General features: G+C 48.9%; 1 protein-coding gene and 1 long non-coding RNA gene across 9 annotated transcripts in view; one reads left to right on the top strand and one right to left on the bottom strand.

The window, feature by feature from the left end:
* Nucleotides 1-10,264, bottom strand: part of LOC123857545 (uncharacterized) — a 33,830-nt gene extending 23,566 nt beyond the window's left edge. For all 4 annotated transcript variants that reach the window (XR_010413047.1, XR_010413046.1, XR_006793881.2 and 1 more), the window contains exon 1: nucleotides 9,155-10,264. This is a non-coding gene — a long non-coding RNA (uncharacterized LOC123857545). The remainder of the gene's footprint in view (nucleotides 1-9,154) is intronic.
* FGF1 (fibroblast growth factor 1) overlaps nucleotides 1-13,242 on the top strand; it is a 117,481-nt gene that overhangs the window by 1,206 nt on the left and 103,033 nt on the right. For all 5 annotated transcript variants that reach the window (XM_064596103.1, XM_064596102.1, XM_064596100.1 and 2 more), the window contains exon 2: nucleotides 8,353-8,504. The gene's annotated coding sequence lies outside the window, so the exon portion shown is untranslated. The remainder of the gene's footprint in view (nucleotides 1-8,352; nucleotides 8,505-13,242) is intronic.

The following is a 13,242-nucleotide window of genomic DNA, read 5'->3' as shown; positions in this document are numbered from 1 at the left end:
TCAGGATGCTTTTAGCGACAGTAGACTGGAAACCAGTTTGAAGAGACTTGGGCCAAAACAAGGAAATTTGTTTCCTCGTGTAAGCGAAAAGGCTCTGGTATGGCGGGATCCAGGTGCCCAGATGATGGCATCCTGACTCCACTTCTCGGCTCTGCAGCCCTGGGTCATTCTATCCCAGGAAGACTCGCCGACGGCAGTGGTGAAATGGCGACCAGCGGCTCCAGGCTGACACCCTCCTGGCTCAGCCACCCTAGAAGAACAGCCACTTCCCATTCCCAAGAGTCTAGAGTCTCAGAGTCACATCTCTCTGAACCAATGTGGGCACCGTGCCCATCCCTGCCACGGGGGTGTAGTCATCCCCACCCAAAACCACACGGACTGAACGCAATGAAGGGCTGGGTCCCCAGAGATAACCAGCGTGCTAGTCCTAGGAAAGGGGGCTGGATACAGGGCGGCCATGGTCAACGCGGGCCACTCCGTGTTGCTCTTTTTGCGATGATCTGGATTAAGAGTTCAAGTTCCTCCAACATAACTCCTCCTCCTCTCTCTTACAGTCCACAAAATTAGTGACAGCAAGTCTCATAATAAGGATAATTATCAGAAGTGACTAAAAGACCCCATGGCATCTCATTCCTAGAGACCCCAGACCGTGGAAAAGCCACCAGAAGGCTTGCCTCTGGCTCAGTCCCTGGACAACTCACCACGCCAAGACCCACCCAGGGCCCCAACCTGCCTGTGCGCACACGGATCTCCCCTTCCCCCTCACCCACCCCTGCCCACTTGGGTCTCCCTCTGCTCCACTGATGTGAACCCATCTTGTCTTTCAAGGGCCAGCCTCTGGGCTGCCTCCCCTCTGAGGCCTGCCCAGGCCCATCCAGGCTTTCTGCTGTCTCCCACCCTGAATCTGGACAGCAATGACAGTCACTAGTAACGCTTACTGTATCTTACTTTCTCTCCCAGCTTGAATTTTACATTCCTGGGGGGAATTAGATTTCATCTCTAGCTCTCTCTGTGGTGTCTGATACCTAGCAGGTGCCCAATTAAGTGACCAATAGAAATCCAGCATCCCCAAATACCTGAGAGAGGATGGCTCGGTAACTTGAAATCCTGTATTTTTATTTTAAAAGTAATATGATATAACTATAGCAGACATAGATTGAGCTTGAACTGTGTGTTGCCCTCATGGGCATCATCTCAGGAAACTCTCCCCATGATCCTACAAGTATTGTCATTATCCCCATTTAACATATGGGGAAACTGAGTCTCAGAGAACTGAGCTACTTGTCCCATATCATACAGCTAGTAAGCGGTGACATGGGAGTTGGAACCCATCTCATTTCCTATTAAACTTGTCACTGACATGCTTATCAGGGGAGCTGCCGGCTGACTGATTTTAAAGACCAAGGAACACCGGTGACTGGCCAAAGGGCATGAGTCAGCTTGGATATTTTGGACCCATCCTCTGCCAGTGGGGCTCCCAGTGCCTTTATAGGGGGGTCCTTATTAGACTGTACCCAGGGCTGAGGAGACACTCACCGACCCCAAAGCCAAAAAAGAAAGTCAGGGGCACATGGATTTCCCCAAACAAGATACCTCTGGGGCTCTGTAGAGAGTGAGGTATTTTTTCTATTAAATGAAGGGAGAGCAGTCGTTCAGGAAATGTGAGCTGGCAAGTGGGCTTTAGAATTTAAGCTTGCCCTTCTGGCTGCCCATCATTACGTAGATGGCCCTGACATTTCTACCTTCAGAGGGTAGCTTGCAGGATTTGGAAAGCAACCAAATTCTGATCTCGGAGGAAACCAACATCTTGAGAAAATGGTAAGTATTTTTTGTACTGCCTGTGCCTCGAGCGTCCAGCCACTGGCCTCTTGTCTGATGCTGTCACCTGTGGGGCCCGCGAGGCGCTTGCTTTGAGGGTAAGCGGTTTTCTTGACACACACTGACCTATTCATATGGGTTAGCATCTTCTCAAGAGCAGAGCCTCCTTGACTGATTTCATTAATCCTCCCAAGTTCCCGTGGGAGGGTCAGAGCGGGAGCGTTCTCACAACTGAGGCACGGTGAGACTGAGTCCGGTCCCGGGTTACACGGAGGTTACACAGAGCCCAGACTGGGGCTAGCAGAGCTCTGAGGTCTCAGGGTCCAAGCCTGCTCACTTCTCAAGTTTATTGCAGAAAACAGTTAAAGACAAAAGAATCATATAGGATAAGTAAAATTCTTTGGCTAAGTCTTTAAGAGAAAAAGCGCTGTTAGACCCAACAGAAATGAAACTATACGTTCGCACAAAAACTACACAGATCTGTACAGAAACGTGCAGGGCAGCATTATTTGTCATAGCCCAAACAGTGAAACAAGCCACACGGCCACAGGCTGGAGAATGGGTACATAAGATGTGGCATCTCCGGACAATGAGATATTACTCAGCAAGAACTAGGAATGAAGTTCCTCTATAACACCGAGGAACCTTGAAGACATTATGCTTTTTAAGGGAAAAAAGTCCGTACTGTATGACACCATTTCAGACAGAAAGCAGACGAGTGGTTGCCTAGGCCTGGCAGGAGGGGGGCATGGGGAGTGATTGCTACTGTGTATGGGGTTGCTTCTACAGGATGACAAAAATGTTCTAAAATTAGTGGTGATGGTTGCACAACCATGTGAATACACTGAAACCATTTGACTGTTTACTTTAAATGGGTGAACTGTATGGCATGTGAATTCTATCTCATACTTGTTTCAAAACCCAAACCATGGTTAATGAAAGAATGAACCCAGTGACAGGGCTGCCCTGAAGGATATGGTCTCACCCGGGGGCTTTGATCAGCTCGGGTCTTCTCCCGCAGAGCTCGGCCATGACAATCTCAGGGGCAGGGATACAGATGGAAAAGACTGGATCCTTTGATTTCTCCACAGAGACTACATGAGGAGGAGTTCTGACGCCCTCTTTCCCATGTGGATTATTTACAATTTTATGGAATCGATCTCACTATTCTGTTTTCATTTCTGGGTTTCAAGTCAGGCTTCAAAAAGCATTCTCCATTCTAAGATTATAAATCTTATAGAACTTAACTAATGTTTTCCCCTAAGGTTTGTCTTCTTACGTTTAAGTACTCAACTGAGTTTTTGTTTGTTTTGCCAAACAGATAGCCAGTTATTAAATCAGGAGTTTTAAATTTGGGGTTACGATGGACTTGGGGTATCTTGTAACTTGCAAGAATATAAAAAAAGTGTGTGTGTGTGTGTCTGTTCATTTTTGAGGGGGAAAGGGTTATAGATCTTGTCATATTCTCAGGGGTTTTGTGACTCACAGAAAAAACCACTGAACTCTACATTTCATAACCTGGGGTCCAGGTAGACTATGCCTGTATGTTCCAGTGCACGAGGCTGAATCTAAGCCAAGAGGACAATTATTAAACAATTACAGGGGAGGCCTGAGCGATTACTTCTGGGAGAGTTCTTTGTCACATGTCTAGTGAGAGCTGTACCACCTTTTGGTTTGACGGCTTACTGAGGCAGAGAACAAGAGGTAACTCTCACGGGCTCTCCCTGGGCCTAGAAAACTTGACGTTTTTATTCATCTGCTGACAGATCAGTGGAGCTAAATCATTTTAGCTGACAAAACTTGGGACCTTCTGTCACAAAGAATTTGAGGAGGCTTACGGTCCTCAATATAAATGATCAAGTGGAAATGAAACTGCCATGACAAAGACGGTGGCAGACCCTTGTGTGTGTGTGTGTGTGTGTGTGTGTAGACTCATATATTCATGTACTAAATACATATGCCACACCCGATGCATGCCAGGCATGGTCTAGACTGGGCTTCTCAAAGTGTGGTCCCTGGACCAGCAGTTTCACCATCACCTGGGTACTTGTTAGATGTGCAGATTTCTAGGTCCACCCCAGACCTCCTGAATTAGAAGCTTTGGAGTCAGGGCCCAGCAATCTGTGTCTTAATAAACCTTCCAGGTGATTCTGATGCACATCCATGTTTGAGAACCACTGGTCTAGATACATCTAGGGATGTAATGGTGAAAAGACAGATGAAATCCCTGCTTTCCTCTTGGAGTTGACATTCCAATGTGTGTGGTAGGGGAGACAGGAAACAAGTAAGCAAATAACTGAATATGACAATGTTCTGATGGCAGTATGGTCTATGAAGGAAAAGAAAGCAGGGGGATATGAAGGACAGTGATGGGGGCTGATTTAGAGCCAGTGGTCAGGGAAGAGGCAATCTGAAATGAGATAAGAATGATAAGCTATAGCTGGCTGTGCAAAGAGGGGCAGAAAATAAATGTGTACATTTTAGGTAGAGGGAATAGCAGATGCAAAGGTCCTGAGGCAGGACTGTGTTTGGCCTAGATGAGTAGTATGACTGGAACACAGTGAGCAAGGAGTTTATAGCTGGTGGAATTAGGGAAGCAGGTGGAGGGAGCTAGCTTAGCTTTTGTTCTTAGAACAAGTCAAAGGCAACGGACAGTTTTGAACAAACACGGACATGATTTGATTTACCTTTCGGCAGGATCCCTCTGGAATGAACTATAGAGGGTTAGGGTAGAAGCAGGAAAATCAACTAGGAGGATATTCCAATAACCCAGGAAAATGGTGCTTGGATGGACTAGACAAATGTGCAAAGATCTATTATTAAGGGAAAACCAAACAATAATGCAGGACACTGGACCTAGTAAATTGTTTTTGAGCATATACACATTCAGATGGATGAAACCATTTCCCCCCAGAGTTTCCAGGAAAACTCCCCAGTTTCTCCTCAGAGGAGATTAGTGAGGGTCATTTTATAGCCTACTGTATGTCATGCATTTTGGTCATGTGTGTGAAGCATTACTTTTATGTAAAGATAAAATATTTTAAAATAAAAATGGAAAAACTGAGATCGAGGAAAACATAAAACAGAATAGGTGATGGGTGATCAATATCAGAGAGAGGAAGCCCACGTGGGTTAGAGTCCTTCCCAAGCACGGGCTCCTGGAGTCGCTGGAGAGACAGGCGACCACGGGCTGAGCTCCTGCTCTTGGATTATGACGGGATCAGGCTACCGCCTGCTTGAGAACCACGGGGCCCTGTTTCTGTCCTGCAGCTCTGATGATGTTTGTGGCTTTCGGGTCTCCTCGGGCAACTCATGCAATTTCCTGTGAATGTCTGCTGCATTTTTCTCTGCTCTGTTTGTCAAATCGCTCCCCCCACATCCTGGCAGTTGGTTCACCATGAGGCCAGCATGCCCTTCATTTAATTGCATGATTTGGCATAAACAGAAGGAAATACTTTGCTAGGGGAGGGAGTATAATGCAGCATCTGATTTCTCCTGTCAGCTGATTAGGCTCTGTCGTGTCCCAACAAGGTCAAATGAAATTAGAAAGAAAATGCAGTGTGTCTGCTATGTTTCAAATAACTACATCATTTATGTAAACAGGACGAACAAAGGGGAAGTTTTTAAAGCAAATACTGACTATCAGCCTCAAGATTCAAGGCAAAAGGGCGCCTGGGTGGCTCAGTCGTTAAGCGTCTGCCTTCAGCTCAGGTCATGATCCCAGGGTCTGGGATCTATCCCACGTTAGGTTCTCTACTCAACGGGGAGCCTGCTTCTCCCTTTCCCTCTGCCTACTGCTTCCTCTGCTTGTGCTCTCTCTCTCTGTGTCAAATAAACAAAATCTATAAAAATAAATAAATAATAGGGGCGCCTGGGTGGCTCAGTCGTTAAGCATCTGCCTTCGGCTCAGGTCATGGTCCCAGGGTCCTGGGATCAAGCCCCGCATCGGGCTCCCTGCTCAGTGGGAAGCCTGCTTCTTCCTCTCCCACTCCCACTGCTTGTGTTCCCTCTCTCGCTGTGTCTCTGTCAAATAAATAAAATCTTTAATAAATAAATAAATAAATAATAAAGGGGAGGGGCAGATGATCCCTCAAGAATAATCAATAGCAGTTACCACTCTTAAAAGTTTATTATCGGGGTGCCTGGGTGGCTCAGTCGTTAAGTGTCTGCCTTCGGCTCAGGTCATGATCCCAGGGTCCTGGGATCGAGCCCCGCATCGGGCTCCCTGCTCAGCGGGAGGCCTGCTTCTCCCTCTCCCACTCCCCCTGCTTGTGTTCCTGCTCTCGCTATGTCTCTCTCTGTTAAATAAATAAAAAATCTTAAAAAAAAAAAAAAAAGATTCAAGGCAAAAGAAGCCATCGCTTGTAGGTTATGCCTGGAGAGGAAGAATATTTATTGGGGGGCATTTTGAATTCTGCTGATTCTGTCATGCTCTGGTTCTGCTGTCATGTTGGTGAAATTAACCAGGGACGTCTGATTTTCAGAGGCACGGAGTACAGAATAAGTAAAAGCACAGCAATGCTACATCTACCTTTATCACCCTGCTACGCCTCTTAGAAGAGGTTTAGAACCACTTCCTCTACGAGCAACTGCTCAAGGGCTCCACTGTGAGTCAATCTCTTAGGATGCAGAAGGAAAAATCTCACCTCCGGAATCAGCCACAACATTTTAGGTGTGGACGACTCTGGCCACAGCCACACCTCTGTGGATAAACCTACCAGGCTTCTCCTAGGGTTTCTGTGGGTCCTGCAAATTGTTATGTTCTTCTTCTCCCAGACCCACCCTCTGCAGTGCTAGGAGGCCTGCATACAGGTTGTAACCACTGCAGAAATTGTTTAAAAGTAGTCTAGGAGCTTTGAGGGAAGAGACGGGTTTTGTTACATGGTCTGTAGAGGATCTGGAGTCCTGTGGATGCTAAATGAGCAGCTGCTCATTGTTATCTCTCTGTGATCCTACCAGCACCATTTTCCTGGGTTATTGGAATATCCTCCTAGTTGATTTTCCTGCTTCTACCCTAACCCTCTATAGTTCATTCCAGAGGGATCCTGCCGAAAGGTAAATCAAATCATGTCCGTGTTTGTTCAGAACTGTCCGTTGCCTTTGACTTGTTCTTTGGCAATGTTCAGATCCTCAGGAAGATTATTATGTTTTAAAGCCAATTATGAGTGCCTTTGAATAGTGTACATGGCAGTTCATGGAGGTTCCAGGTAATAAAATTTGGTGAAAACGACTTTTTCTGTACTTTTCAAGTCCCTTTCAGGAGAGCTGCGGCTCACCCATTACTAGACTTAAGTGATGTGTGTGCTTCTAGGTCTCTGTCCCAGGGGATGAGCTTCTCTGAGACTCATCCCCTCAGAAGGCACAAATATGGCTCCGTGGATGCTACCTTCAGAATGCATCAGAAGCTACCTGCTGCATTTGGAGACCAGGCTTCCACCTCCACCTTCCAAGGGGAAGTGGAGAACAGAGAGCTTATTTCTAGTTCTCACAGGTCCACCTGAATCATCGGTGGGTAGGCTTAGACACACACACACACACTCACCCCTCCCAGGCTCAAATGCCTACCTAAGGAGGAGGGACTCTCATCCATTATAGGAAACTATTAATCATGTTTCCATTTAGTCTCTTCAAAGATACCTCCTGATCTATATCCTCTCAGTCCAATTTCCAGCTTCACTCCCTACCTTCTAGCCAGGCGGCTTCCTCCCTTCCTCACTCTGTCCTGGCCAGTGGCATAAAGATGATGCCCGAGGTCCTTTAACAAAATCCCCGCCCCTAGAGCTGGGCTCACCTGAGGATTTGTTTGCCTAGCTCAGCAGTGACAGGCTCGACCACGGGTAAGGGATGACAGAAACGCTTGCTCTGCAGCCCCTTCCAGCCCTAGCCTGGATGGCCATTGCCTCGAGTGGCTTTGCAACATGCCCTTTGCAAGGCGTGGCTCTAGGAATGGCACAGACAGACACACACACACTCTGCCACACACAGACACCAACACCCTGTGTAGAGATGCCAGGTGACAGAACAGAAAGGGACTCTTTCATCCAGCAGCCTTCTGATTCCAGAGGAGCGTCTCTGAGCCACGACCTGCTGTTTCCCTGGCGACGGAGACTTCCAAATAAACAGGATTCTGCTCAGACAGGCCAGTAGTCCATTCGGCTCAGCCATTTGCCCCAACACAAACCACGCTAAAATAACAGCCAGGACAGTTGCTGCCGCTGTCTCTGCCTCCCTTCCCGGCCGGCCAATAGCTCTGCATTCCTGGGCCTGCAGCTGGAGTCAGAGCTGGGGGCACGCAGAGCTTTGTGTATGTCCTTGTGGGTGGGGTCCGCGTGGGCTGTTGTCTAAAGGCAGGTCCCCTTTGCTGACCAACAAGGCCAGCGAGAGACCCAGAGGCTGACATTCTTGGCCCCCCAGCCTGCCTCCCTGCTTCCCACACAGCCCCGCGGGACTGGTGGCCGGCTCTGTGGCATGGTGTCTGGAGGCGGACCAGCAACCTGATGTGCATGCCACGGCCCGTCCCCTCTCCCCACACAGAGCTGCAGCAACCGAGAAGTCCAGAGAGCCGGTGTGGGGCTGCTGGGGAAGCAGGGGCGCCACAGTGACCGCGACACAGAGCGGACGACACCCGGCCGATTCCCTTTCCCCTTGGACGAAGAGGCACCGTCCTCAGCCTGCAAGTTTTTCAGGTAAGAATCTGAGTATTTGTTCTAGGGAACAAAGAGCAGCTTATATGCAAAGCTGAGGGGGTGTGTGTGTGTGTGTGTGTGCGCGTGTCCCAGTGCAAGGACAACAATGATGCGGAGATGGAAAAAAAACTCGGGAAAAGTTAAGGCAGTAGGATGTTTGAAGCAGATCCCACTGGAACCAGCTGTCCTGCAAGGGCACCCAGAAGCTCCCCTCTAGCTGGGTTTAAACCGTGCTGCAGACTGCTCTGGGGGAAGGGCTTGCTGATGGCACAGGCAGGTAAAAATAGCACCTAGTTTAGAGACTGTAAAAGCAATCATGCACCATGCTGCCCAGCACCTTCCTCCCTGCACTGCCAGGCTGGTGAGGACTGGAGGGGGCAGAATGTTCTCATTTACTAAAGTGCTGGATGTGGCCCTTTTGGTTCGGCAGAAGCCAAAATCTGTGTGGCTTTAGTGAGTCTGGCTGGCACACTCACCCTCTGGGGGAGCCTGGACGTTCAGCTGCCTCAGGAAGTCTGTTCACTGGGTGGGCACCTGAGATTTTATCAACACTTTCGTATGAAAGTCAGGCTGAAATATAGGATTAGCAGAATGCGATAGGATAGGCTGGTATTCTGACGGCCCTCCCAGCCACCTGGATTATTCCTTACCTTCCTTCTGATCTTCTCAGAAAATCACCTCCTCCTCTCCGTACCCCTGCAGACAGGCCCCGCAGAGAAGGTGGGTGAAAGGCTAGCCACACCCACGTCACGATTACGTGCCCAAAGTGTTCAAGGCTTCTAGACAGGAGCACCTGACAAATTCAGACCTCCAGGTCTGGGGTAGAATTCAGGCATTCAATCAAGTACCCATTTTTCAGAGACCCCAGAGGAACCCACCTCATCTGGGCACTCGGGTCCAAGAGCTCCCTCCGTGACTCGGCAGAATGTAAACACTCTGTGCTTTCTCCAGCTGTTTCAATCCACCCCCACTTTTCTGCATTCTTTTCTGCTTGGGCACTTTCCCTTTCATTCCCTACAGGGATGTGATTGTTTATGACTTAGCTCAGCGCACACCAGTGGGAGATGCAAGCATCCGGCAGAGGACGAGCCGGGCACTGTGTGGGGCTGAGCCGGCCTGACGGGGGCAGAGGGTTGAAAAGACATGAGCCTAGCATTGCAAAGTGGTGTCCAGTGAGGAGCTGTCTGGGTGAATGAGTGTGGATTTTGGTGGAGACTGTGATTCACAGTCACAAATTCCCTTTTCCTTTGTTTTCCTTGTGTTGCTCATTGAGGGCTTCTGAGGAAAGTCCCCTTTTGAGATTATATATCCGAAGGCAAGATCATCAACTTGCTGCTGAGGGCGGCTGGCGCATGCTGGAGACTTTCTTCTGTTGACCCTGCCTTTTTTAGTGTGAGTAAATGGATTGGCAAGTGAGGTACTTAATCCAGAGCGAAGTTAATGCACAAAAAAATTAAGGGAGGAAACATGGAGTTTCTTGTAAACTGCCTCCCAAATCTGGTGTGCAGACATACATATATGGCTTTTACCTGGTTGCGAAAAGGATTTAAGGAGGCACTCTCCTTCATTCGATGGTGTGACGTCACAGGCCAGGAGCATCAACCATGATGACTGTATTTGCAGTGGTGACGGTAGAGGGACATCATATGCTCCTCTATCCTTAGTGAAGGGATGCCTGATCCCAGGACAGGGGCTGTGCTCACTGACTCTGCTGACATGCATTCTGTGGCCCCTGCATCAACTATGGAGGATCATGGTGCTACCAGGCCTGCTGTACCAGCTTCTAGGAATCAGGGATGGTGCGGACTGGAAGGCACGCCCCTTCCACTTGATCAGATCGGTGTTGCTTGGCTAATGCAACACTCCTTGATTTAAGCTACTAGAAAAATAATCTACAGTCATTGGTGCCACAGACATACCCTGTTTTAGGAAATCTAACACCTACACATGACACAAATTCTAGGCGAATGAGTTTTTTTCCTTAAAAAAGGATCCGCTAATCAACAAATGTTCATTGGGTACTGCCAAGGTGTCCCACCTCAAGGTACTGCTGGATCAAGCCCACTCAACCACAGAGGAGGGAGGGCACCTACCTGGGTGGGCAGGGAACAGAGAATGGGCCTGGGCTGACAGGATATCCAACACAGCTGGGAGGCAGAGTCCAAGGGGACAAGGACAAGTATCGGACCAGTGGCCTAGAGGGAGAGAAGAAGAAGGAAGGGAACAGTAATTGTCTGATTCCTAAATATGACTACTTAAGAGAGGCAGCCTAACATAGTGACCAAGTGCATAGATTCTGCAGCTGAGCTCCCTGGAGTTCGAGTTCAGACTGTGCTATTTATTAGTCCCATGGCCTTATGCCTCAGTTTCATCATCTGTAAAATGGGGTAATAACGTACCATCCTTGTTGGTGAAAGGATCAAATGAGTCACGCTCTTAGCACAGTGCCTGGCTTATAGTGAGTACTATGTGAGTATCTGCCATTGTTATTACTGAAAAGTGGGTCTGAAAAGGCTGTCCACAAGTCCATTTGTTCCAAAGTCCAAAGTGAGACTCTATGAGTGACCACTATGGCCATGTTTGGGGCAGCATGGAAGTGCTTTGGCTCTGGCATGGGTTTTGCTTTCATCTCGGGAGCATTCAGAAATCGAAGGGCTTCTGTGTTGGTTGCTAGTGTTTCCTGAGCCCTTACCGTGTGCCAGGTACTCTGCCTGGCTTTATGCACAGTTGCTCAAGACAACCTCTCTGAATCTGTCCAAGGAATGCTAGCGATGGGGGCAGGTCTGAGGAGCATGCCCGTCTTGCCCCAGGACTGTGCAGATGTGGGTGGTCCTTTGGCCAAGACTCATCTCTGTCTCTTCAGGATCTGTGGTTTGCAAACTTTCACATGCATAAGAATCATAGGGGAGCTTGTTTTAAAAATCAGGTAAAGATCCTGCACACAGAAGTCCTGATTTAGCCAGGTTCCTGAGGGCCCCAGGATTCTACATTTCCTGGGTGGGGCCCAGGTGATTCTGACTTTGGTCCATAGGCCACAGCTGAAGTCTGACCATGACTCTGGTTCTTTTCTCTTCATTATTGTGAACAAGAACATGGAGTCATTTGGCCTCAGTGACCATCAGCTTCTTCCTTGTCATCACCTTCTTCCGGAATGGCCATTTTCCTGGGACTCACCCCCCACTGGCAGTGAGGTGGACCACACACCACACCTGCTGCACCCTGAGTTATTACGTGCCCAGCACAGTGGCAAGCCCTTCATGCTCATTCCTCACTCAGTCTTCAGAGCTATCCCATTGGTCAGGTGTGGTCATTATCCGCCTGTTACAAGGGAGGGGAAAGGCCCCACTGCTAGTGAGCAGCTAATTTGGGGTATGAACGCCAATTACCAGAGAAGCAGCATGTAACCCCTTGGCCAGGCGACAGCTGGGGTTTTAGCTGCTTGTCAGGTCAGCCTTTCCCTTCTCACTCGTGGGTGTCTTTCTCTGGTTCACACTCCTCTCTCGTCTGCTTCCATTCCCTGGCTCCCACATAACTTCTTCAGAAGATGATGTGTCCCTGTGCTTCCCTACTTTTTTCTCCTTCAATAAATCAAAAAGGGTTGGGGCAATGGACAGGTGGAAGGCAGGTGTTATGAGTTGAACTATATCCTCTCCTTAAATTCGCATGTTGAAGTCCTAACCCCCAGAATATCAGAATGTGACCTTATTTGGAGACGCCTTTACAGAGGAAATCAAGTCTAAATGATGTCATTAGGGTGGGCCCTAAACCAGAATGACTGGCGACCTTATAAAATGGGGAAATTGGGACACAGAGACACATCTAGAGGGATGACGAAAAGATGAAGACACAGGGAAAAGAGGGCCATCTCCAGGTCATGGACAGAGCCTGGAATAGATCCCTCCCTTACAGCCTCAGAAGGAGCTAGCAGCCATCTATAAGATGGAGAGAGGCCTGGGACAGCTCTTTCCCACACCACTCTCAGAAGGAACCAGCCCTGCCGATACCGTGGTTTTGGACTTCAGGACCCCAGGACTGCAAGGCAATACACTTCTGTTGTTTGACACATGGTCTGTGGTACTTCCCACGGGAGCCTAGCAGACTACTACAGTGGGAACCAGAGTCCTACATTCTCCCCACAGGCCCTGAGTTTGGGGTGATCTAGTTTGAGGCCAACACGTTATACCAAGCTATGACAGCGTTCTCTTTTCTTTAACTCACAACTGTTCTTCTGTTGGCTTCAACACTGTTCATGGGAGTCACAGGCAGGTCCAAGTCCCAGGAAGGAAGAAGGAATGACTAGCAAGGATGAGGAGGGAGGAAGGAAGGGAAAGTAAAGAAACAAAGAGGAAGGAAGAGGAAAAGGAGAGAGAGTGGGGACTGGGATGGGGGATACTTGAGGGTCGTTCATGCCCATGTCAGGTCCATCCCACTCCCCTGTGGGAGACCACCTGTGTGCCAGGGAGCATGTTGGGGGACACTGGGGTACAACAGAGCCTGGAATGGGTGGCCCCTACCTTCAGGAAAGCCGGAGGCCAGATAGGGACACAGATCTCAATCACGCAGTACTTCTCCTGAGTGTCTCAGGAAAGCAAATGCACTACCCGACCCAGTCAGGGGGTCTGGAAAAGCTTTGGTGAGTTCGTGATGCCTGGGTTGAGATGTGGGGGACTGGCAAGGGTCCACTGGGTGGGGGATGAGTGTTTCAGATGGAGGGAGGAGTACTGCCAAGGTCACATGG

Source organism: Mirounga angustirostris, unplaced genomic scaffold (assembly GCF_029215605.1).
Source record: "Mirounga angustirostris isolate CCGP_5_RB_7025 unplaced genomic scaffold, mMirAng1.0.hap1 SCAF_7, whole genome shotgun sequence".
NCBI lineage: Eukaryota > Metazoa > Chordata > Mammalia > Carnivora > Phocidae > Mirounga > Mirounga angustirostris.
This window is presented reverse-complemented; position numbering and strand designations above follow the sequence as displayed.